The sequence below is a fragment of the Phaenicophaeus curvirostris genome, chromosome 2 (assembly GCF_032191515.1).
Source record: "Phaenicophaeus curvirostris isolate KB17595 chromosome 2, BPBGC_Pcur_1.0, whole genome shotgun sequence".
NCBI lineage: Eukaryota > Metazoa > Chordata > Aves > Cuculiformes > Cuculidae > Phaenicophaeus > Phaenicophaeus curvirostris.
In genome coordinates this window covers 11,711,534-11,735,472 of record NC_091393.1, presented here as the reverse complement: position 1 = coordinate 11,735,472, position 23,939 = coordinate 11,711,534, and the positions used below count along the sequence as shown (strand labels likewise).

At 39.8% G+C, this 23,939-nt stretch overlaps 1 protein-coding gene across 1 annotated transcript in view; it reads right to left on the bottom strand.

Annotated features, from left to right (window-relative positions):
• Positions 1 to 23,939, bottom strand: part of IBTK (inhibitor of Bruton tyrosine kinase) — a 673,576-nt gene that overhangs the window by 545,876 nt on the left and 103,761 nt on the right. The gene's annotated exons all lie outside the window — the stretch shown is intronic.

Here is a 23,939-nt window from a genome sequence, read left to right as displayed (position 1 = left end):
TTTGTATATTCAAATGGTGAACTACATTTTGATGAGTCTTGACCTTCGAGACTTTTTCTGCTGATGATCTAGATCACTGAATGAAGTTTTCCTTAAAGCAATCTCATCGTTCATCCATCTCTGTCAGCTTCCCTGTCTCAAACATATGTCTTTCTGATAGGATCAGAACAGGAACACAGTCACAAACAGAAAATAGATGCTCACTGAGAGCCATTGAAAAATCCAAAGCAGAGAATAGGTACTAGCATATTCAAAGCAGCCCATCCACAAGCAGCTTTACTCACAGGAGTACTCACAAGAGCCTTTATACCTTTCCCAGTTCAGTCTCTCATGCAGGACACCAGAGCTCAGATAAGCATCCATCAGTCTGCTTGCCTTGACTCATCTGGCAGGCAGCAGCTATCTAAGCATACATCTTTAATCAGCCACAACGCAAGTTAATTCAAATTCCCATGGCTTCAGTGAAACCAGGTAAAATTTAGTGAAACCACGTGTCATTTATCAAGAGTGCACGAATTACCCATTGTCATCACTAAACCCACAAGCACAAGCTGTGGAAACTTGACTCCTCACAGAACAACCTAGTTCAAAGGATGGGTTTTGAGAGGTTTCAGAAAAAATTGCTCCCTCCACCCATCCTGAAAACCTCACCATCTTTCTCTCTCTTTTTTCACCTGGATGCCCTCACTTCTACTTCTTTCCTACCTCTTCCCCACCTCCACTTTCACTACTATTCATTCCCTACATGGTGTTTACTAATTCCTGTTTTTCTGGTTCCTTGGACCTGGGATATAGTATGTGCCACTTGGCCATTAGGAGTAGAGGGACGTGGCACAGACAGTGAGTAGTTCTGGCCCACCACAGTTTAACAAGTCTCCCAGACAGCTGTACTGCACCTTTGGTTTGGGCAGCAGGCAGCAGTGATATCAGTGCCACCACTTCAGATGGCCCCTTGGATACAAACCCACGGACATCTGCTCTGCTTTCCTCATCCTAATGACATCCCAAACATACTGCCAGGCAACTATTCACAGCAACCTTGTTTTTCTGCTCCAAGGGAAAGTTTTAGACCAAAGTCTTCATTCCCAGTTTAAATACAAATTGTTTCCAACCAGGTAACTCAGGTTCATGAACAAAACTTTATTTTCATTACATTCTCTTTGATTCTAGTCTTCAGACTAGCAGCCAAATAAGAGACAAGTACATATGGACTATGAAACTGGTTATAGGTACTGTGTCACACCTCTTGCTTAGACACATAAAAAGGAGAGTGCAAATTACTTGAGCCTAAATGTCTGCTAGTGAATAAGAACCTCATTTTGATGAGGGATAATACCCTTAATAGGCACAATCCCACAAATATTCAAAGGGTGAAATAAATAGATCTGAACTCAGCAAGAGTGCCTTGTTGTATACCCACTGCTGAGGAAGAAAACTGTTCCTGAACCTGTCTCTCCTCCGTGTCCTGTAACTCTGCACCTTGCCAGCACTCACGCAACTCAGGTTGACATTTTCCTTCTCTGTAATTTGACTATTCTGTCTTATACCATAGCAGCTGGGAAGGAAAAAAATCCAAAAACAAACAAAAAAACCCCCATTCACTTCTATTAAAACCTGAGGATATAATTAACTTGTGATAAATGACATAAAAAGTTTGCAGACAAACAAATCTGTCCCATTATAAAACATTCTGAGAGAAATAATTCTCCTATCAATAATGCCAGTCGTATATCTCTCCAGGCAAATAACACTACTATCACTATTCAAGTATACAAACACCTCCTTTGTATTTAACACTTCTAAATGGTCTTGTGCTATCTATTTATTAATCTGATGATAATTCCATCCATATTAGTAAATTAAACTCATTAGCCATAAGTATCATCACAAATTGTTAGGAAATAATGATAGAATCATAGAATCACCAGGTTGGAAAAGACCCATCGGATCATCGAGTCCAACCATTCCTATCAAATACTAAACCAAATTGAAGTGAGCTGGATCTGTACTAGGGGTCTTTCTAACAATTTAACCAAAGGTTAAGCTCCAGAACCCTGAGTGTTCCCTGACGTTTCTTAATCTGATAATGAAATGCAGTCAAAGTGGTTTTTATATATATTGAATATAAAAGTACCAATTCACATGCATTTCACCATCCCAGAAATGTTGTCCGTGCCAGAGTACAATATTGACCTCTTACAATCTAAGGGGGCCTGGTGCTAATTTTGGAAGACTTTCCAGTTCTGGCCCCTGAGCAAATCACAGATGGATTGTAGCCCTAAAATCACATCCAACCTGCAGTAGGATGAGGGCAATTTCCAGCTACAGAGATACTGGAAGCCATACCAGTACTCACTTAGCAGTAAACGCCCTTCCATCCTCCAGAAGCACAGCCTGCCCACCCACACAGGCAACCTGTAGGAAATAGTACAGCTACCACCCTGAGGTAGGGGCTACTCGAGCAACCAGCAATGAAAGCAAAAGTGTAGTAAGGAAGCAAGGGAGAGAAGTTTTGGACTGAGTCTTGCAGGGAAACTGGATGTTGGCCCCAGACCCTCATAAGCACACTAACTGTGTCTTTCTGCAGCCCTGTATCCAGTCAGTACTTGGCAGGCACCAGCCCCAGCCCCTTAAAGACACCAGAGCACTCCTACAACCATCAGCAAGATATGATCATTCATGATGTAGGAACACATCTGATGAGGAAGCTTGCAAGAGGATGGAGTGCAGTAAGACAGGAGGGAGGGTGATCTTTCCCAGCAACCTGCACACTCACGAGCTCTCCTGTCAGAGTCTGGCCGTGACTAAGAGGTTCAGGTCTCTCCTTAGCTCAGTTAGTTCTCCTTAACTCTCCTTAGTTCAGTTTCCTCTCCTTAGTTATGAGGAGTGATGGCAGGGAAGCACTCTCACACACACCTACTGGCACGAGAGAAAGAAAACCAGGCAAGCCTCAGCCCACTTGCAACAAACCAGCCCAGGATGCAGAACTGGCTGCAATCACTCTGACAGGCAGAAGAACACAGCAACATATGATGAAAACACCATGACTCTCAAAGCTTGGAGGTTAGCCACAGGTTCTGAAGAGCTGTAACAAATAACGTTACAGGGAACGGTCATAGTTTGGCTTGCTTAATGGGAAGCCTGTTCCCGCGTGGAGGGGGGTGTCTCTGCACACAGATCTTTTCCCAGATATAAGTTAAAGGAGATAAGCTGGGTCTAACTCACCACTTTTCACCTTTCTGTACCATGCCAGAGATGCAGACAAGCAGCTAGGGGTGACAGAAATTTGTGCCTTCTTTTAAGCCTGTCTGGAAACACACGTGCAGCTCTAGACCTAGAAAGCCACCACGGTTCAAAAGCAAGATACTGCCAAATTTGCAGTAATTCTCCTTTCTGCCCATCTGACCCACACCTCCAGCTCTTTCAGTTCAAGTTAAGAGGTGGAGGAGGTTCTATTAGATATATATATGCTTTATTAGGTATATTTTTTCATTTATTAGATATCTATATATATTACATAACAACCAGTCCAATTTAACAACTGGAGCTAGCAGAGCTTTACAAGGAGGAAGCTTTATAACCTTGTGCAAGCACCTTTTGTTCTGAATGCAAATCAAACAGTGCAAGCAGCATGAAGAGGAGACAGATCCGGGCACTAATGGTATATGATATAGCAAAAGTGCTAGGCCAATTTCAAAACCACCTCACAATGACAGTTTATGAAAATACAACTGTCTGAAGTAGTATTATTGTACCTTTAATTTCCCACTGCTCCATTTGTCAGTTTAGTTAAGTATCATTCACACTTCATACTAAGACTTTGAAGACAAATCTTATGATTACCTCCCTTTGATCACAGCACCCTACACTGAGGAGCCCTGGTCAGCACCATTATGTTTATTCCTCCATCAACAACTTTTCCCCCAGTACTTCTGGACATGTCAAGCCCCTTCCTCTGTTTCCTGGTTGAAAAAATAGGTCTAATCATCACGTCTTCTGAAGTAAAGGGGAAGAAAGGTCAGAATATAACAAGGTCCATGTAGTGACTGAAATGTGACCTATGTTTACCATTATGAACGCCTAATTGTGTATTATCAAATACCTTTCACCTGTGTCAATGCAGGACTGTTTGCTACTGTCTTAACCATAGTTGGCATTTTATGTGGACCTGCCAAGTATCAGGTATTTCCTACTAGCACCTCTATTTTTTTTTTTAACACCTCCACTTATTTTTTTACTTAGTAAGAAAAGTAGGCTGTGAATCTTCCCACTGCCTATGGTTTCACACTGGTTGTCATGACTGATGCTTTTATGGTACCCAAAGCACAGGAAGTGGTGTGTAGTGTCCCTGTGCAGCAATGTGGAACACAACAGCTGAAAGAAATGGTGTGTGTGGACCTTAGACAGAATTATGAAAATAACTTTTGCTAGATTTCTTTACTCATACATGGTTCCTCTTACATATACTAGTTTTAGGTATAACAGGATTTTGGAAAGCTTCAGTCAGAAAGGTCATCTTTCACACTTTCAATTCATATCTGGAGAACCATGAAAGAGAGTTTCTGTTTATCATTTTTTCCTGTCCCTTGTAATTCTAATGACTGAGGTGGGGTTATGTTATAAACCCATGCATTTTTTTCCTCTCATCTGTTGTTCTATAATATTACTATTCAAATTTATCCTCTTTATTCAGGAAAAAAAAATAGAAGGATTATCTTGGAAAAGGGAGGAGAAGTTTTTAAAAGGAAGATCACTTTAAAGAGAATAAAGACCTGAATTTTGTAGACATAACAAAGTCTCAGAAGCTGAAGCCAAAACTAATGCAAATACAAAGGAAAAAAATCTATTTTGAAAGAGAAATGCAATTATATTATTTAAAATGTGTGCGTCGTCATTTGGTCAAAACATTAACAAAAAAGCCCTGGCAAGTGACAGTTAGGCTACTCTTTCACAAGAGCACTGCAGCCTGCACAGGCATATAAAGTGAGACTGCCCACAAAGCTTAACCACTTGATTTCCTAAGTAACTGCCTTTTCTTTTAAAGACATCAATTTGTTGGACAAGAAGGAAGTGGTAAGCCAAAAAACAATTGAAATCTATGACCCATCACCACAGAGGGAGCTGCTTGCATGGACATTGTAAAAAGACAGAGTAGTAAACCAGAAAATGCCATAAACCAGATAGTTTGAGTACAAGATGGTTGCTCTTATTTGTCTGTGAACCATGAGAAAGTGGTGACTTCATTGCACGTGAAGCCCTTGAAAATGATAATACTTAGGTATGTAGCTTTCACATGCCCAAAGGAGTGTGCAGGCTGTACACTTGAAACTACTTCTTTGTGTTCTTGGGAAATAATGTGATTGCATTTCAACTGCCCACATGGGGCAGTTATTTCTGGTGCCCATGGATTGCAGGCATTTAAAGGGTAAAACATGTGTCTGAAATGTACCATGTTTAACGGGAGGGTTGGTGCGTTCTCCTCCTACAGCAGTGCTTACTAAAACTTCTCAGCCAGCACAAAACACACTAGCGAATAGTTACTTCTATGTGCCTACAATATACTTGTTCTGTGCAGATGTAGCTTCAAAAACCCACTGTGCTAGTCTCATAATTTTGTTCCATGAAAACAGAACCAAACACTCCTTTGGCAAGGACAAACACTACTTTCCTCTTTGTTTCATATAGCAAAAAGGAGTATATAAGAAGTCTTGAAAGGCTAGACATGTTTAGGACATAAAGCCATTTCTTTTGTCCAGTAGCTCTAGAAATCACCGCACTTTGGCATCTACAGATGACTGTGACTACGAACAAATGTCAAAGTTAATATATGCTGTATTGTTGTTGATCAGTGACAAATTTATAACAAGAATTTCTGGGACATCTAAGGGCACTGCTAGCATTTCTGCAGCAGAAATAACAGAAACTTGGCAAATGCTATCTATGACATGGAAGAGGTATGTACTTTTTCCTCTGCTAAATAATTGTCTTGAAATTGTGTAAACCTTCGGTTAAATAAATGCATTTGAAGACAGCAGGTTTTCATCTCTGGTGTATCCAGGACTGTGCAACTGCCTCTGAAATGAAAATCTAGTCTCTTTACAATGTAACAGCAGTTTTCTACTTCACTAAAAATTATCTCCTTTGAGCTCTGGCTTTGCCTTTCACACTCTCTCTTTATCAAGCAAGATTAAGTTGAAGGTTTAATAACATAAATTAATGCTAATTATCATTACTTTTTGACATCAAGAACATGTTTTAACTACTTCATTTCCCTTAATGAGAAGATTTCTTAAGGTTTTCTTTATTTAATGATAACATATTCTAGCAAGTTTTCTTCTTCCACACATGCTTATCATTTTGATAGCAAAAAACCAAGGAGAAGCACTGTATAGTTAATCCAAAATTTTCAAACTAGGAGAAGAATTAGAACATAAATATCTAAAGCCACTCTCAGCAGAGTTTATTGGTGTTCCCCAGTGGAACTGAGACTGTTAGAACCCAGGAGAAACTCTTGCATGCCTGGACCCTGGTGTTATCAGCAGGCTTAGTTTCTTCAGCATTTAATATCAATTTTTTACTATGTTGTGGAAAACAACAAAGGAATTCAGTGCAGAAATCTTCCCTCATCCTCCTATCAGAGTTTGACCTGCATTTAAGACTATAGTTTAACTTACAGTTTTCACAGACAACCTACAATCTGCAAGAATTTTTCATGGGATTAAGGTCTTGTGCCCATGAACTCAGAATCTCAGGGTGTAGCTGCACTGCATAGTGAGAGGGCCAGTGTGGAAACCACACGCTGTATCCCCAGTCATTCTCCTTGCCAGGACCACTTCAACATGGACTCTGTGAGGTAGTATCCAAACATAGCAGGAGCAGCTACCAATTCATAATGGCTAAAGAAGCACTTGTTTTGGCTCTTTCCCATCTACATAGCCTTGTAAAAGCATCCCAGTAGATGCTGCATCTTTGAATATATACCACATCCTAAATCATACAACATATATCTTCTAAAAACACACATCTGGTGGTTTGTAACTCAGTCCCTGTATTTTTTCAGGCATTCTGAACAGCGAAGAAGTGTAAATATGTCTTCATGCCAGAAGAGACTAAAGCCAATTTCTACTTAGGGTCCATTTGAGTGAATGCCTTGGACATTTGGACAAAGATTTGATCTGTGGCTGTGAATTCTTCAGCAGCACAGGCATTGCCTAATGTCCACTCTGTCTTCCTGGATGCCACAAAGTCCTAGTCTGAGGTTGCCCTTTGTAAAAACTGGTCCTTCAGGTTACAGCTTGTTGACATGGAGATGCTCACATACGCATAAGCTAAGATATCATTTTACAGCACAAGAGATCTTCTGCACTAGCACATGGCATAGGCATTCAGGCTACGTTTATTCCATCTGGCTCTTAGACCATCTGGCACTGGTGAAGTCTATTATCATCCAAAAAAGGGTGCCCACATCCAAACTACATGTTGGGCATGGTGCCTGGCTCGTGCTAATTCTCAAAACATGCCCAGGAACTCTTTGGAAGAGGCCCGGGCTCACTGCCCAGGCAAAAAAAAACATTCCAGGGACTGCTCAAACAATTTAACAGTGTAGACAATGAAGTTAGTGCCTGGGCCTGTCTTCTAGTACTGTGTAATTTCAGAGCCTGCAACTGAAAAAAACAAAAAACAAAACCCAAAAAGGCTGCTTTTTTCATGAAGCATACTTCTCCCACAGAGTGGCATAAAGTACTTCACATCTACTGCATGCTATGAGTTTCTTCAGAAATCAAAAAGCTTCTGGAAGTCATACTACACGCAATTTACTGTATCCTTGGAGCACTGCAAACTAAGTACTTGAAAACATACTAACGAACTGACAAAGGAAAAATCCATTCATAATATTTGTCTCTGTGTGTTCAATATATGGAGGCCTTTGCAGTGGGCTGGGCTCTAGAGGAGCTCAGGTGAGCCCAGGCACCAACAAGTGTGCAGAGGAACAGGCTTGCACTAACCGAGCCATGAAAAGCATTCAGCTGAATAATCTAATGACAAACAGCTTTCAGGATGCGGGGGCATCATATCCGTGATGGTAAGCATGGTTTTCACTCCTTTGGTTTTCTCTGATTCGTGACAAGACTGCTTGCTTACAAACAGCAATAGTCACTGTATAGAAACTCAAGAGTGGAAGGGGACTCCTGGGCCACTGTCCACAACTGCAGCTGACCACACCATAAAGTTCCAGCTGTTTATCAAGTTATTTTCATAACTAGCTTATTTACCTCCAAGGCAGAGATGTTCATGAATTTGTGCTCTCTGACAATCAGAAACCATCTTCTAGTTTCCAGACTGAAGTTATTCAGAGCTAGTGTGTGTCATTGTTCCTCGTGCTGTTGGTGTCATTGCTGTAATTTCTCTCTTCCCTCCTCTGCTATTTACAGAGACAAGGCCTATCCCACAATCAGACTCGGGAGAAACCAAATTCTTTTACAATATGTTGACATTGTCAGTAAGAAAGATCTTTACATTATTAATGGCAAACCTTCAATTACTAGAAAATATCTTTTGACATAAAGTTATCTCATCAAAATATCAGACTAGCTTGACACAACCTTCATTTGGTAAACAGGTTGCATTTTTTTGGTTTTGTTTCACTACGATAGCTTTCATTGTTTATTCTAATACTCTGCAAAAAAATAACTACAAGTCAGATTAATGAACATGAAGTTGCTTTTCAATTTTTCATAGATACAGGTATTAGAGCAAGGGTTTATATAAATATAATCTCATGAGTTCACAAAGACAGTGTTAATGAAAACTATAAAAGTTCTTAATATATTTTCTTATTTCTTATTTTCAGGTTTACTGACAAGGTGTTTTTTGTTTGGTTGCTTGAGGGTTTTTTAATTAAAATATGTATAATGAAAAAGTTCAGAAAATAAGCTAGTCCAATATTGAAGAAAAACATTGAAAATTTAATTTTTTTAGCATTCAGTTTTACTCTAAGTTAAATCATATAATAAAGAGCTTTTGAGTACATGAATAATTTGTGTCACTGACTTTACTGTAAAGAAAAACAAAGAAAATCCAGATTTTTTTTCTTGAGAATCTTGTTAACACAAATGAACTTCAAAGACAAATATGCCCAGACTGGACCCTGCTCTGATCCTGTCTTTACATGCAACTATGGAGCAGCAAATATCACTGAAGGAAAATCTACAGGAATCTCAACATACTGCTGCAGTACAGATATTAGTCAATAGGTTTAAGAAGTCAACTTTCTAAGATTCAATTCACTTGAAATCTCAAAGGGTGTATGTTCTTCTGCCTGTAAAGCTGAGGTGGTCTTAGCAGATCGTAAAAAAAAAAAAAAAAGGATTTTTGATTTTTTCCATAACTGAAAACTCCTTAAGTATACTCATAGATTTAATTAAAAGGATCTGGCAAAATGAACATTCAATGGAGAATGCTTCAGCTGAAAACAATCTATTTGTAAATGTGAAAGAATAAAACCCCAAAGCTTGTATTGGAAGTTAGACTCAAACCATAACTCTAGCAGCCATACATCCAGATCCATGTATGCTCACTATTGCACTGTATGTCACGTGTATTCATATACTGTAAGATGTATCACGGGCCAGTCATCTGAGTTTTTGAATGTACATGCTGTTTTCTAGTAAAACCGCAAGCAGAAATACTGTTACAATTATGACAGTACTTAACCTCATTTCAGTTCTTTTATATTTATGATTTGCTGTCTTTCCAGAGCTGTGCATCTATTAAAACTGCTTCTGTATTTGAGCTAAGTTTTAGCATTCCTTCTAATTTTTGCATAAATCAAAAAAAAAGTATTCATCTGTCTGCCTTTTAGCTTCCTGCCAGCATCTGCTTTCTGGGACTACCAGACACAGTCCTTGCATTTTCTTTTCCTCTGGTGATCTTTGTTAAGATCATAGTCTTGTGTTATTTATAAAAGTAGACAAACATAAACACCAAGATGCATATCTACCTGGGTACTTGCGTTGTTTTCCAATGTAACTACATTGTCTATCTTTACCCTTTTTTTCATGCTTTCCTGCTTATGGCTATTTCCGTTTGTTTCTCTGTCCCCTAACTCTTCAACAAGTGCTCAGATTCATGCATAAAGTTATTCATTAGTCTTGTGAAACTTAAACAGCAAACTCTCCAAAGTACGAACTATTTGCTTCTCTCAGATTTGTCTTTATTTGTTTTTGTGGAGTGGTAGGCATACCTAAGTTTGAAATACTAAGTATGAGGGCCAATGCCATTAACTCCTCAAACCCCAAAGTCACATGCCAGTTTGACTTTCAGGTGGTTAAGACATGTTTCCCACAGTCCAGGGAACAGGTTGAATCTAGAAATTGGCTTCATGCCTCTTCTCTTAATTTAAACATAGTGAGGTGTCTGGAGGATTATGGCATATTGTAGGCATAAATTATTACCTTAAGCTACTCAAGAGTTGCCAGACAAGTGCGATGTTTTGAACTTTTGTCATCTCCATTGCTCTGGAGACACAATGTTCAAGCTCACATCACCCACACACAAAACTCCCACTGGCTCCTGGTGCTGCTGCATAGATTTGATGAGAGTCTGCAGAGAAAAATTGCTCTTGGAAAACTGTCTTGGGAGCTGATTTCACTGTGTAGAATAACACAGGTTCCACTGAATGTTCACAATAACTCCTTTTAGTGAACATTCAGTAGTTTATCACACAGAAACACTTTATGTTACTGATACCATATTATCTCTTGATAATATAAAAATAAAAATATGTCACAACAGCAGAATATCTACAGTAACATATGTTACAAGTTCTAATCCATGAAGATATCCTGTACAATTAGACTACTGTCCAGTATCTTAAACATTCATTTCTCTTAGTAAAACAAACTTTATTACTAATTTTCTTCCCAGAGCAGATACACATATCCAAAAAAAAAAAGGAAAAAAGAAAAGAGGAGTAAGTATTACTTTATTAAGTAGTTACTTAATATTATATTAAGTAATATTATATATTATTTATATTAATAGTTACTTATTAAGTAGTTACTTAATAAAGTAATACTTACTGCAAGAGAAAATAAACATTAATCAACTGAGTAGACAGAGACCAGAGATTACTTCTAGTCCGCACACAAGGGAGATTCTTCTTCCCATTTTGGAGGTGTACTCTGTAACAACATCGAGTCCTCATCTAGTACCACTCATTTATTCAGGCCTCTCTGTCCTGAAAGCATTTTATGTGTCTGTGGTTTGGAATAGCCCTCATCCTGTAAGCTAACAGAAGACCTAGTGCTCATTTGGGAACAGCTCTCAGGAGGAGCTGTTGGAGGCTCCGGTGTGTCGGGACCTCCCTGCCAAACACTGGTCTATGGCAGCATTGGCATCTGTCAATCCCATCAGACTGAGACACCCTTCCCTGCATTACATCACTGGACCCTTCCATGGCTTCAGTTTTCCATTCTGACCTACTTCACACAAATGTCCATTCACTCATCACTGACAAAACCACAGATGATATTTTCCTTACTTTTCTTGTCCTTCTCTTCTCAGTCCCTTCCCCACTTCCACACCATGCTTTTCTCCTTTTTTTTTTTTTTGTTATGCTTTTTCACTTATAAATAGATGCTTTTTTGTATCTGCCCTTTGGTTTTGAAAGCCTTCTCCACCCAAACACTCAGGAAAGGCCATTTCGGTCTTTCTGGTTTTTAAGTTCTCCCAAGAATGTAATTTCCTTGGGGAAAGGAAAAAGAGAAAAAAGAAAGAAAATCTTCCCTTTCATATCAAAATCTATTCATCCAGTTCTAAGTTTAGTTTCCCTTAGGGAACGCTATCCTGTAATTAAAACATTGGCAGTTGAGAATATTATAGAGCTTGCCAGTTCAAGTGAACACTATTGTTAAATGTGATAATCTTGTGTCTGACAGTCTAGTAAACCGACTGAAAACATGTAGGGCCATTTAGAGTAAGACTCTTCGGGGACACTTTACACTGCATCATTCAGACAGACTCCATTTCTGCAGGTAGTATTTGCAACAGGACAAAAATCAATGAACAGTTGATAGAGGCCAACATGTTAATAGAGGACCAATGCTGACATCTATCAGCAGATGATTTAACTTCCTTCTCACAGGGATGCCATTCACATTCACATGAGTGCTGAATGTCAAGTAGCAGGACCATTTTTGCTAGTAGCTCTACTTACGTGAGACCTCTTATGACCACCCATTCCTACCCTTACACACCTTGCATTTCACTAGGCATTCCTTCCATCCCCAACATCATCTCTATCCTAGCCCTAAATACAGCTGCACAGGCAAAACTGAGGCAGCTGTGAGCAGCATTATAAATGCAGGAACAAATTCTCAGGGAAGGGCAGCACCTCTTAAACAAGCTTTATGCTACATCAGATAGTTTCAAAAATGAACTAACGCATGACATAGAAACAATCTGAAGTTTTCACAGTTGACATACACCTGTGACAGAACTAAAAAGGGATTTTGCCTTGTTTAGATCAGCAAAATGCAAGGATGCAGGTTCTAGTTAGTTTTCTAGCCACCTGTTTTAGAGATTTTAACCTGACAACTGAAATCATACAGCAGATATTTCTGTCAAATAGAATCAAAGAATCACAGAATCACAGAATAACCAGGTTGGAAGAGACCCACCGGATCATCGAGTCCAACCATTCCTATCAAACACTAAACCATATCCCTCAGCACCTTGTCCACCCGTGCCTTAAACACCTCCAGGGAAGGTGACTCAACCACCTCCCTGGGCAGCCTGTTCCAGTGCCCAATGACCCTTTCTGTAAAGAATTTTTTCCTAACGTCCAGCCTAAACCTCCCCTGGCAGAGCTTGAGGCCATTCTCTCTTGTCCTGTCCCCTGTGACTTGGGAGAAGAGGCCAGCACCCTCCTCTCTACAACCTCCTTTCAGGTAGTTGTAGAGAGCAATGAGGTCTCCCCTCAGCCTCCTCTTCTCCAGGCTAAACAACCCCAGCTCTCTCAGCCGCTCCTCATAAGGCCTGTTCTCCAGCCCCTTCACCAGCCTTGTTGCTCTTCTCTGGACTCGCTCCAGAACCTCAACATCCTTCTTGTGGTGAGGGGCCCAGAACTGAACACAGGATTCGAGGAGCGGTCTCACCAGTGCCGAGTACAGAGGGAGGATAACCTCCCTGGACCTGCTGCTCACGCTGTTTCTGATCCAAGCCAAGATGCCATTGGCCTTCTTGGCCACCTGGGCACACTGCTGGCTCATGTTCAGTTGGTTGTCAACCAACACCCCCAGGTCCCTCTCCTCCAGGCAGCTTTCTAGCCAGACTTCTCCTAGTCTGTAGCACTGCACAGGGTTGTTGTGCCCCAAGTGCAGGACCCGGCATTTGGCCTTGTTAAAAAATGTAGCAGGCAATCTCAGGGGTATGAATAAACCTCAAAGAGCAGAGCCCAAGAGGGCATTAATTGTCCAGTCCTTAGAAAATCAGCAAAGGATGCGTAAAGGAACACTCACGGTGTGGCACATTTTAGCTACTTACTACTTCACCTGATCTAATTTAGAGTGCAGAATCTTGTCTATCGTTAGCTGGGTATATCATCATCCACCTTTAAGTTTTCTCTCGTAATCAGTCTAGGCTGGAGTCTCCCACAAGTCATGTCAGGCCTTGAAGAATGTTGAGGAAGAAATTGTTCATTTATCTTCACACAGCACTGCCCTGAGGTAGGAATGTAGGGCTATGCTTTCCTCTGAAAGCAGGCAGGCAACAATACGATGTTGGCTGTTTGGGTTTGTGCAGATAAGCAGTTCTGTGCTTCAATTTCTATGCAGGGGAAACATTTTTAGATAAAGAAATAAAACAGGCTTATTTAAATGGAGAACGGGGTTGTGTTTTTAAGGTTTTGCAAACCAGAGGTCCTACATTTCTAAAACCTCTAGCTCTACACTCCTAGACCTTTAACTTGCATTAACATTTTACTTCTGCAACACACTGGATTCAAATATGAATAGAAGTGTATTCATTGTCCTATTTCAGTTTTAATCATACTTCTCTGTCACCAACTTAATAGCTCATCCTTTGGGGATTCTGTTGTCATCAAGCTCCTGGTAGAGTGTACTAGTAAATTTACTTGGCCTCCCAGTGCCTGTACTGATGGTGTGCTCTTCTTCCCATTTTAGTATTAACTGTCCAAACGGGATGATTTGTGCTCTTCAAATACAGTTATTTCACTCAAATGGGTGCAGGACCAGCCTGCTTAAAGGATCCTGAGTAGTTAAAATAGAGGGGTGTTCTGCCTCTAGGGAGTGCATCGGGGCTATGACTGAGAAACACCCAGTATTTTACATGCCTGCACTCATTCCACAGAGCAGAACTTCAGAGGAAGCACCTGGAAGGAGAGCAAGCTCTTTGCCTTAAGATTTATTTTACTCTGCTCTTGTGTGTATGCATTGCAGCATACTGCTGGGAGGAGGCCTGCTTTCTCACTTATTCCTCCTGCCTACATGATTTGCCTGCCCTGGTAGACTTCAGTGCCTTTCACAAACTCATTTCTCATGCCTGAGAATAAAGGGTTAGCCTCCCAGATTCCAGCAATAACAATGCATTGGCAAGACTTTGAAATTCAGCAGCTCTTTTGGATGTCACCTCCTCCTGAGAAAGAGTTCACTATCTTAATCTCAAGAGATTTTAATGTGTAAATTGCATATCAGAGGAGAACAATACACACCCAACCAGTGTGCAAAGAAAGCTGGGTTAATCTACTAGCAGATACATGGCTACTCAACATGAAGATGTTGCTGCTTGCCAGTATAGGAGAACTTCCAGAGAAGGTATTTAAGGTCATCTTGCACAGAAAAAAAGACATATCACACATACATGCATGATTGCTCCTTGAACTACAGCTAATTTCACAGAAAAGTGAGTTAATATTGGTCAAACTAAAATAAAATATTCCAGAGACTAAAATTACTGTGTAAAGGAGCTACAGAAGCTGTCCAGGGAGTTAATTAACAGTGCAAGAAATGGTGAACAAAATGATGGTTGTGGGAAACAGCTTAGGCATCCAGTTTGATACATGCATTTCATCATTCACCATTATTGCAAAACCAGACATTTACAGTATCAGCCTGCTAAATATGAGTCTCTACCTTTTCCTTGAAGGATCTTCCTTGGTTCATCTTGCCTCACTTTAAGGCTAAATCTAAATTAACTTCATATGTGTATGTAGATATTCTTGTTGGTTGTATTGGTATGAGTGGCTATAGGAAAATGAAATTGAGGCTGCATCAATAGAACTGAACAAACCATACTAAACTGAATGAGAGCTTCTGTTCAAGTTGAGCAAAACACATCAGTTACACAACAATAACGGAAAATAAAATAGGTAGAACAAATTGCAAGTAAATCTCATTTTTCAAGTTATATGTATGAGTTCATATCACATATCTTATTGTCTAGGATTAACATCATTACAATTCACAATCCTTCAAGAGCTGAATTCCCAACCATCAATGTCATTCAAGTGCCCTGAATTGCTTCTAGATATAAGTCCATTAGTGTTAATTTTACTTCTTGGCACATAAATATTTTCAAACAGTGACAGCTCTTCATGTAAGATATCATTCATGTTTGACAGCTTCTTGGAAGATATGAGTCCCTGTGCAAGGGTATCCAACCCATCAGCCAGTCTTGAATCTCATAAATTTCGTGGGCTCTAAATTAATTTCGTAGATTAGTTATGTGAAAACTGTCCAATACTTGCAATATTCTAGTTTGTTTGGGTTTTTTTTTCCTGAAAAGCATATTGATCTCATTGTTATTCTCTACAGCAGTGTTTGGTAAACTTTTTTCAATAACTGATCTGCTCAAAGTTACATGATGGAGCTACATACCCTTGTATAGTAAATTTTAAATTATACTTTTGTGAGTTATATTTTGGAAATTCTTTAGAAGAAGCAAGCAGACTGTGGCTTGAAAAGTATCTATCACTCTTTGCTTGTTTTCAGAAATCTTTTGCCTCTTTCCCTGTCCACATTGTGGTCAGAGCAACACTAATGATTAAGGGACTAGAGAGACTGACTTACTGTATGGATATTTTATAATATGAGTACAACACACTTGTCTGGCTAGGTATGGATTAAATTATGAAAGGGGCATGATCATCATCTTCCCTGTAAATTTTTTAAGGGTAATAACATGAAGTAATGGTATGAACGTCAGTAGTTTACTTTCTTACATAAGAAATAATGTCTTTGGTCATGGGTGATTACAGCCATAAGGAAGGAGTGAGGAAGGACTCCTACATTTAACCCAAAAAATCTTTTACCTGTTGCCCAAGTAGCTGTGTGCACACTAAGAAATCATGTCAGTCTGCAGCCCAGTCTAACATGCGGGCAGCTCGTGGGCAGCTGCCTGTGAAGACTAGAGAAGTACCAGTCACTTTTCTGGGCATGAGCACGACATTTCAGGTGGAGTCGATAAGGATAAGAAACACTGCAAAGGGAGGCAGAGCCATCAGGCTATACTGTTCTGAGTGCATTCAGTAACTTAAACCATACATTGAAATGCATTTTATCTCCAACCAACCCGACTTTTTAAAAGGAAATAAGACCCTTCAGCTTTTACTATTGCTGAAATTATAATCTGTTTCTGCACAGTAGCCTGTCAGCGCAGGAAGGTATTCAGTGAACACGTGGTTATTTGACTGCAGCCTGTCTTCCCTGTAGTTCCTCCACACTAGTCTTCTGGCATTGACTCCACTCCTTCTACACAAGTAAGTACTATACAACTGTATTACTCACTAAATAACACGACAACGAGTTTTCCTCATGCATAATATAAATAATGAGTGTTCAGAGGGGCCATATACAAGATGAGTATGCCAACTTTGAGTCAGAAAATTGATTCCAGGCATGATAGGACAGCATGAGAGAGAAGAGAGGTTTTTGTGGAGCATTGTGGTCTGGCACCCACTAATTACCTAAGGAAAACTCGGATCAAAGGAAAGCAGCAGCATTACTCATACAGGTGAGACGATTACAGGCACACAAACTCTCCCTGCAACTGAAGTGCAGAAAGCAAACAAGAAAGGCTATTCTGAAAAAAATCAATACCTGGTGGGATGGTACTCCAAGACAAAATGTGAGCTAGTGAGCAAAATTCACTTTGTGTGGTCATTTCAACTATGCAAAATTAACAGATTACACTTTAACAAGGACTGAAATTACTACAAATAGTTTGTCTGTCTGCAAGGCATTTCAGATGTTTCAGCTCATTTCTTAAGGTCATTTCTTTAGCTTTCTTAAAGCTAGAACCATTTCCTAGAGAGAAAAACAGTTGCACCATTGCCCAAATCAATTAAGAGAAAACTGGACAACATTTGCTGTTGAAGGCAGCACAGCCTCAACAGTGGGGAGCAGACATGAGTTCTTTCCATAACTAATTTCTGTGCTGTATGAGGAAGATATTTCCTTTGGTTTTGCTACATTCTTTTTAAGATCATGCTCCTTTGTTCCAGCGCCTGAAGTATATTCAGAGATCATTACATGTCTCTTTACTCATAATTCTGTGCTTTACAATGCTTTTTCACAATATTAGTTTTTAAAGCCTTCTGAAACATTACAGATTCAACTGGATCTACCGGATGACATCTCATAGGCACAGTCATAGAAATAGGAAAAAGGAAGAGCAGAACTTCATCTCTGAAGTGCAATTCTGCTCCATGCAAACTGCAACATCTCAATTTCAGCAACATTCAGTTTTATGGAAAGAATCTCATTTTAATGCAAAAATGACTCTCCTTGCAGCAACAAGTGAATAAAAGAAGTGTTAGTACCTATTTTGCATCCCTTCCTTTCTGACAACAGAACATCAGGCAGCCCACTAGACTGGAAGAATGCCTTAGTTTGGCTGACTGAATATCTGCTTTCTCCTCCTTCAGATTCCTCTTTAAAATGTCTTTTTTTCTCAATAACAGTATATTCATGAGTTTTGCACTCCCTGTACAGGTCCATTTTCTCTTGGTTTTTTTGCTTTTCTGTATTGTACCACACTTCCTTCGTGGCAGTGTTTGGGAAAGAGAGGAAACAAGACCCCAGTCTGTCCTGACCAGAAAAGTTCAGAGCATTTCTGGGAGAAGTGCTGCACGCCCAGAGTAGAAGAGGTCATACTTGGTATAGAAAGGGAACCTGGACTAGCAGGGTTGCTCAGATACAGAGCAGACCTCTGGAAAAAGGTGGCCCAAGAACAGACAGAAGCAGGACCAAGCAGGAGCCAAAGCATCCCACAGGCAGCAATAAGCTTCTCAGGAGAGCGGCTAGCATCTTTCTGGATGATACTCTGATTTTCTGTCCCTATCCTGGACAGAGAAGCAATCTCAAGATCATTAAAATGGATCAACTGTGGGCCTATGTTCTAGATTCAGTTTGCAGAACTGATTCACTCTGACATCCTTGTCTTTTCTTCAAGGCCTTGCCACCTCTTAGCAGCTCTTCCACTTTATAGGAGATCAGTCCTTGCCCTCACGGGACAAAATATATCATGGTGTATGTCTCAATAAATGAACTGAAGAAGGACCCCAAACTTCTAGCCTACAGGCTACAGGATATCTGACCTGAATAGAAGGACAGCTCAGGTTTCACTCAGCAAAACCCCCATTTGTGCGATCATCTTGCCTGGGCACAATCCAATTCAACAGAAAAATTAATTCCAAAATGATTCACAATGTTTCATTCTCTGAGCATAGAGTTTTCACAACTTTTTTTCCCATGGGGAAAGGGAGAAACTCCTCCTCAGTTCAGAGAGGAGACAAGTACTGAAAACTTTCCCCAGAAAAAGAACATCTGGAGCTTTCTGGTTTTCTGGTTTTTCTCAGCTTGCTTTCTCTATTTGTAGGTAAGAAAGAAGGTGAGAAGAGGGCAGAAGACAGTGATGGTGCTGGAAGATGGAAAAGAATTTTGAATGATTGTGTTAACACTGTGCATCCAATCTGAACTATGGAAGTTGTCATGAGATCTTCCAGAGTGAAACACTGTAGATGTGTACAATGCACACATTTATACAAGCAGAGGAAACCTCTTGTATCACGGTTTAGCCCAGGCCCAGCCTGAATCGGCAGATAAACATGAGCACTTGGGTTCCCAATTCACTTTCCCCTCATCAGTGAAAGGGGAACTGGAAATCGGAGAAAAAGACCTGTGGGTTGGAAACTAAAACTAAAAATGCTTTAATGAAACAATAATAATAGTAACAAGGAAAATACTATTAATAAGAAAATAATAAAATACAGATACACAAAATAGCCCCCTGTGTTATGTCTATACCACCATTGATTCTGCAAAACAGACGTGGGAAAAGGTCCCAGGCTGGACTCAGCAGCAGGAGGGAGCTGGCCTCAGGAACAAGATTCAGGAATTCATGGATGCAGGATCAGGACAAAAAAGACAGACAAGGTACTCACTGGACATTGTCCATCAAAGAAGAGAGCTTAATCCTCGCATTTTATACTGAGCACATATATCCACATATGAGCACAGTATCCACATATATGGAATGAAACACTCTGTTGGTCAGTTTTGGGTCACCTGTTGTGTCCATTCCTCCCTGCAGGTGAGACATTCTTCTCCCCTATCATTTACAGCATTCCACCAGCTTGAGGATGGCCTTGGTTTCTGTAGGAATAAGTCTAAGCAATGACTTTTCTGCATACCAGCACCCCATGTTATCACTTATAGAGAGAAAAATTGTCTGAAAAACATGCAGTTAACTTTAAGAAAATTAACTTACTTAGACAAGACTTAGCTGAAGTTAGAAAACTGATTCGACTTTAGTTCAAACCAGAACATCTTACTTGATTTTTCTTTCCTTTTTTCCTGTCAGCATCAGAAAGATAAGTTTTGCCCCTTGCTAGACACTTGAACCCCTGTTCTGATGAGCATTTTGGAGGATGATTCAGAAAAAGTTCTTTTTTGTCACTGGCCCCATTACCTAATGTTTTGCAGCCCTGCCCAATAAAGATTTATTTTTCTCATATGTTCCTGGTTGTGACCTTATGTTCAGCTGCAGTTGAACTACTTTGTGCTCCAAGGCTCTCGCCTTGGTGTTCCAAACCTGGGAACCACTGGGCCTGGGAAGACCAGCCTGCAGAGCCTTGCTGGAGAGTAGATCAGGCCTTGAAGTGCCAAGCTTTTTAAGTCAAGCACTCAGCCTCATCTGTTTTGTTATTGCACCAATACCGCCCCAAGGAAAATCATGAAAAAGAGCCCAATATATTTCAAGTATGTTATTTAACTGAATCATGTTTTGTTTCAATTGATTTGACTATTTCATTACTTAACTTTTCTTTGAATACCCTTTCCCTATGTGCTGTTTATGATTAATGTCTCCGAGTTAACATTTGTACTGAATGTAGGAGCCTGCCCTGAGTGTTTACATGACTGCAGAGGGCACTGTGCTCAATTAGCCAGCCCTCTGGTCAGGATTTGCTTCACACAGAAGTTTTCTGCAGTTAAATCTTCTCCTCTCACAAGCTACATGCAGCTCTGCTGTTCATAAAATTTGACTCAAAAGTTTTCTTTCACAGTCTCCCTTGGTGGCCAGAAGTTCATGGGGATCATCCCCACGCTTCTCTTAAGGTCTTCAGTATTCAGCCCCTCAATGCAGCTGATCCCCACTATGTTTCCCTCCTGATGAAACCCCATGACAATTTTTGTCTTAAGAACGAACAGTGGTGTTACTTTCTCTGCCGAGGGAAACTCTCTGCTTAGCACAGGAGAGGCTCAGTTCATTCCATTACACAGCTATAAAAAATAACTGCTGGCACATCTTAGAACAGGTGGTGTTTCAGTATCACAAAACCAGTTCAGAGCTATGCACTTTCTAATAGTTATTTGACAATGATCAGAAGACCTTTAATATTAATTACAGCTAATTTCTACCTACTGTGCTGAAAGTGAAGCTCATACTATGCCAGATTAATGGCCCTCTGCTACTTACAAGGTTCTTTATGGCTAATTTGTCACCATCCATCAAGCTTTGCTCATGCATTTACTCAAGAAAATGAATAGGGCTTTAACCAAGGGAGGTGAGATACTTAGTTAATAAAAAATAATGAAGGATATTTCTGAGACACTCTGATGAACTCAGTGCTTGAACCTTTCAACTTACATTTACCCAGGAGAGCATTTGATGAGATCTTCCAATTTTCTTTTAATTATTTCACTGAGAGTATTTTTTCCCTATACTTCACTATCTGTAGCAAGAATTACGACACTAAGCATGTACGCAAAACAAGCTGTCAATATTACATCAATGGCTTTGATAGGGGACCTAATAAAAAAGCTATTTTGTCTGTGCTACATTCACTATGGAGTTTTCAAGGGACCTATCTTTGGCTCTTGGTTTAAGTAGCAGAAAGCTGTGATTAATGTACTGCTGGTATCTGAAAAGTACCTTTCATGGATTTCTGAAGGAACTGGAATCATTGTGTGTTTCTTTAAGAAGCAAATGTTCACCATAGTATCAGAAGCCTTTCTTCCATCTTTTCTCTACAAGAGATCAGCTGCATTTGACCTGAAAACCTCAGACCTAATTTTAAATAACTACAGAAAAACAGTTTTAATCATGATTGCATTTCACTGTTTCAGACAAATGTGAATTCCTTTCCTTTTGTGGATTTCTCTAAAGAGGGAAATCCAATTCCCTTCAGATTTTTCTTGAATCATCCTCCATTTGTTTATCTTTGACAATAAGTATTACTCCCAACTTCAAAAACATGTCATCAATGAAAACAGGGCATCTGGAGCTTGGGTCAGTTGTACTTACATCCTTCCAAAATATTACATGGGAAAAGAAATACATGTGCTTAATTTTAAACACCTGAATAACTCCAAGGGTTTTAGCTGGGATATTTCTAACATTAAAATCTGCTGGATTAAGACCATCATACTTATTAAAGATGTGCCACATTGGCAGTAGTATTATGATATGGGATTGGTACATCTGTGGCATCCCTGGCAATGAAACCAGCTTAACAATTTGCTAATTCAAACATACTCTTCTGGAAGCACCGGTACAGTAATGATTTAACACAATCACTTATATTGCAGGTGCTGCCTATATCCAGGTGTGTAGGTCTTTGGGGAGGCCTCGCTTCATGGTCCCCCTGCAGGGAACACTGCTAAGCTGTCAGAATTGGCTGTGAAAACTACTAATTCCATTTGTGCACTAGGTATATGATGGAAACAATTCAAAAGCCCAGCCTGCTCTGCAGCAAGCAACAATCTGGAATGTTATGTCTACTTTCTTCAGTGATTCAACTATGGTATAATCTGAAGCAGTGATAAAAGCAGAATGCTGGAACTTCAGCTATCCAAATTAAAGGCAAATAATGCTGTACCAAACTACAAAAAGCCACACAGAGAACACAGGAATATTAATGTAATGGACTTTCAGTTGTCAGAGTCTTTTCTCCTCACCATCTTTTGCTCTGCTCAGCAGTGAAATAGGAGTTCTGTTGAGCCAAGTTCATCTCACAACAGACAGGATGAAATTGTTTCTTTGGTTAGACAGCTCACCCTTGAGGTATGCTCAAAGAATATCCTTTTTTTGCACATCTATACTGTACCTTCCAATATAGGGAGGCAATATAAAAAGCATAAAGCAGCAGGGGAGAGAATAAAATGTTCTTTCCATGTAGAAAATTCCATGCTGACAAAAAAAGTTAGGATTCAGCAACTCAAAAAATGTCTTTGCTTATATTGTGCTTTTATTCATGTGAGAGACTCCACAAACATGTGCATGGCTGACTCCTTTCCCAGAGGTTGTTGGAAATGCAGATCTCAGAACCTGAACTGTAAATGTTTGTCCAATTCTCTGCAGTAACAGTTTTATAGAGAAATTCTCTTTTCTCCCAAGAATATTCTCATCTGCAAATGCAACACATGCGCTTCTCCATCTGATAGTGGTTTTCCACTAAATTCAGTCTGGGCAAAATAACTAAGCAAATCCTGCTGTTATTTACTGAAATAGGGGAAAACTCAAATACACTGCACTAGATCATGTCCAAGTTGCTGTTCATCATCAAAGTATGAGATGGCCTGACAGTGATAAGGCAACACCAAGCGAGGAACAACTAGGGTCAGACATTCAGAAAAGCACAGACTTACCTGGGATTCTAAAAAATGTCTTTAAGCAAATCTCTGGGAAAATGAGCAGTAACACTCCTGTCCCCATAGTTCATGACATTTTTGAGAATACAAAGCTGTCTTGATTATGTTTAGGTTTGACTTTGTTCATGCTTGCAATAGCTTGTAATGTTTTAACAATATGCCTGTTGTTTAATTGGAAGCAGAGAGGCTAAGCAGCACCTAGCTCAATCCAACAGGAAAGCTGAAATCATTTGTGTTAAGTTTGAGGTCTTCATGCTATCTTTGCAGTTCCTGAGTTTTTCTTTAAAATTCAGCTTTGTAGCCTCAAAGTAACTTCAGTCAAAATTGTCAGGTTTCAGGTCAAAAGTATGTCAAAAGTAGAGTTTACATGACATCCACCCAAAACTAAATCCTTCCCTGTATCTGATATTCAGTCTAAGCTTACTTGAAGAGTTTTAGGTTTTGTGGTGAATGTTTCTCACAGCTCTAGGTTGAAGAAAGCTGGAATGTTATAGCCCCCTCGGCAGTTTTAATCCAAATCCCAGCTCGTTTGATAGGCGTCTTCATGACTATGATTCTAAGTGGATCAAGGCAAAGATTTTGCTGGTATCAGAGTAAGATTCTAAAACAGTATGCACAGGACAGTGCCAGACAGAACAATAAAATAAGAGCAATGGTCTTTTTTTTTTTTTTACTTCATAGTTTCAAGTAGCAAATATTGAGGGCAAAGTTCCTGGGAAATGCTTAATGAAACACATTTCTTCTTTTAGACTCATTATGACAGTAAAC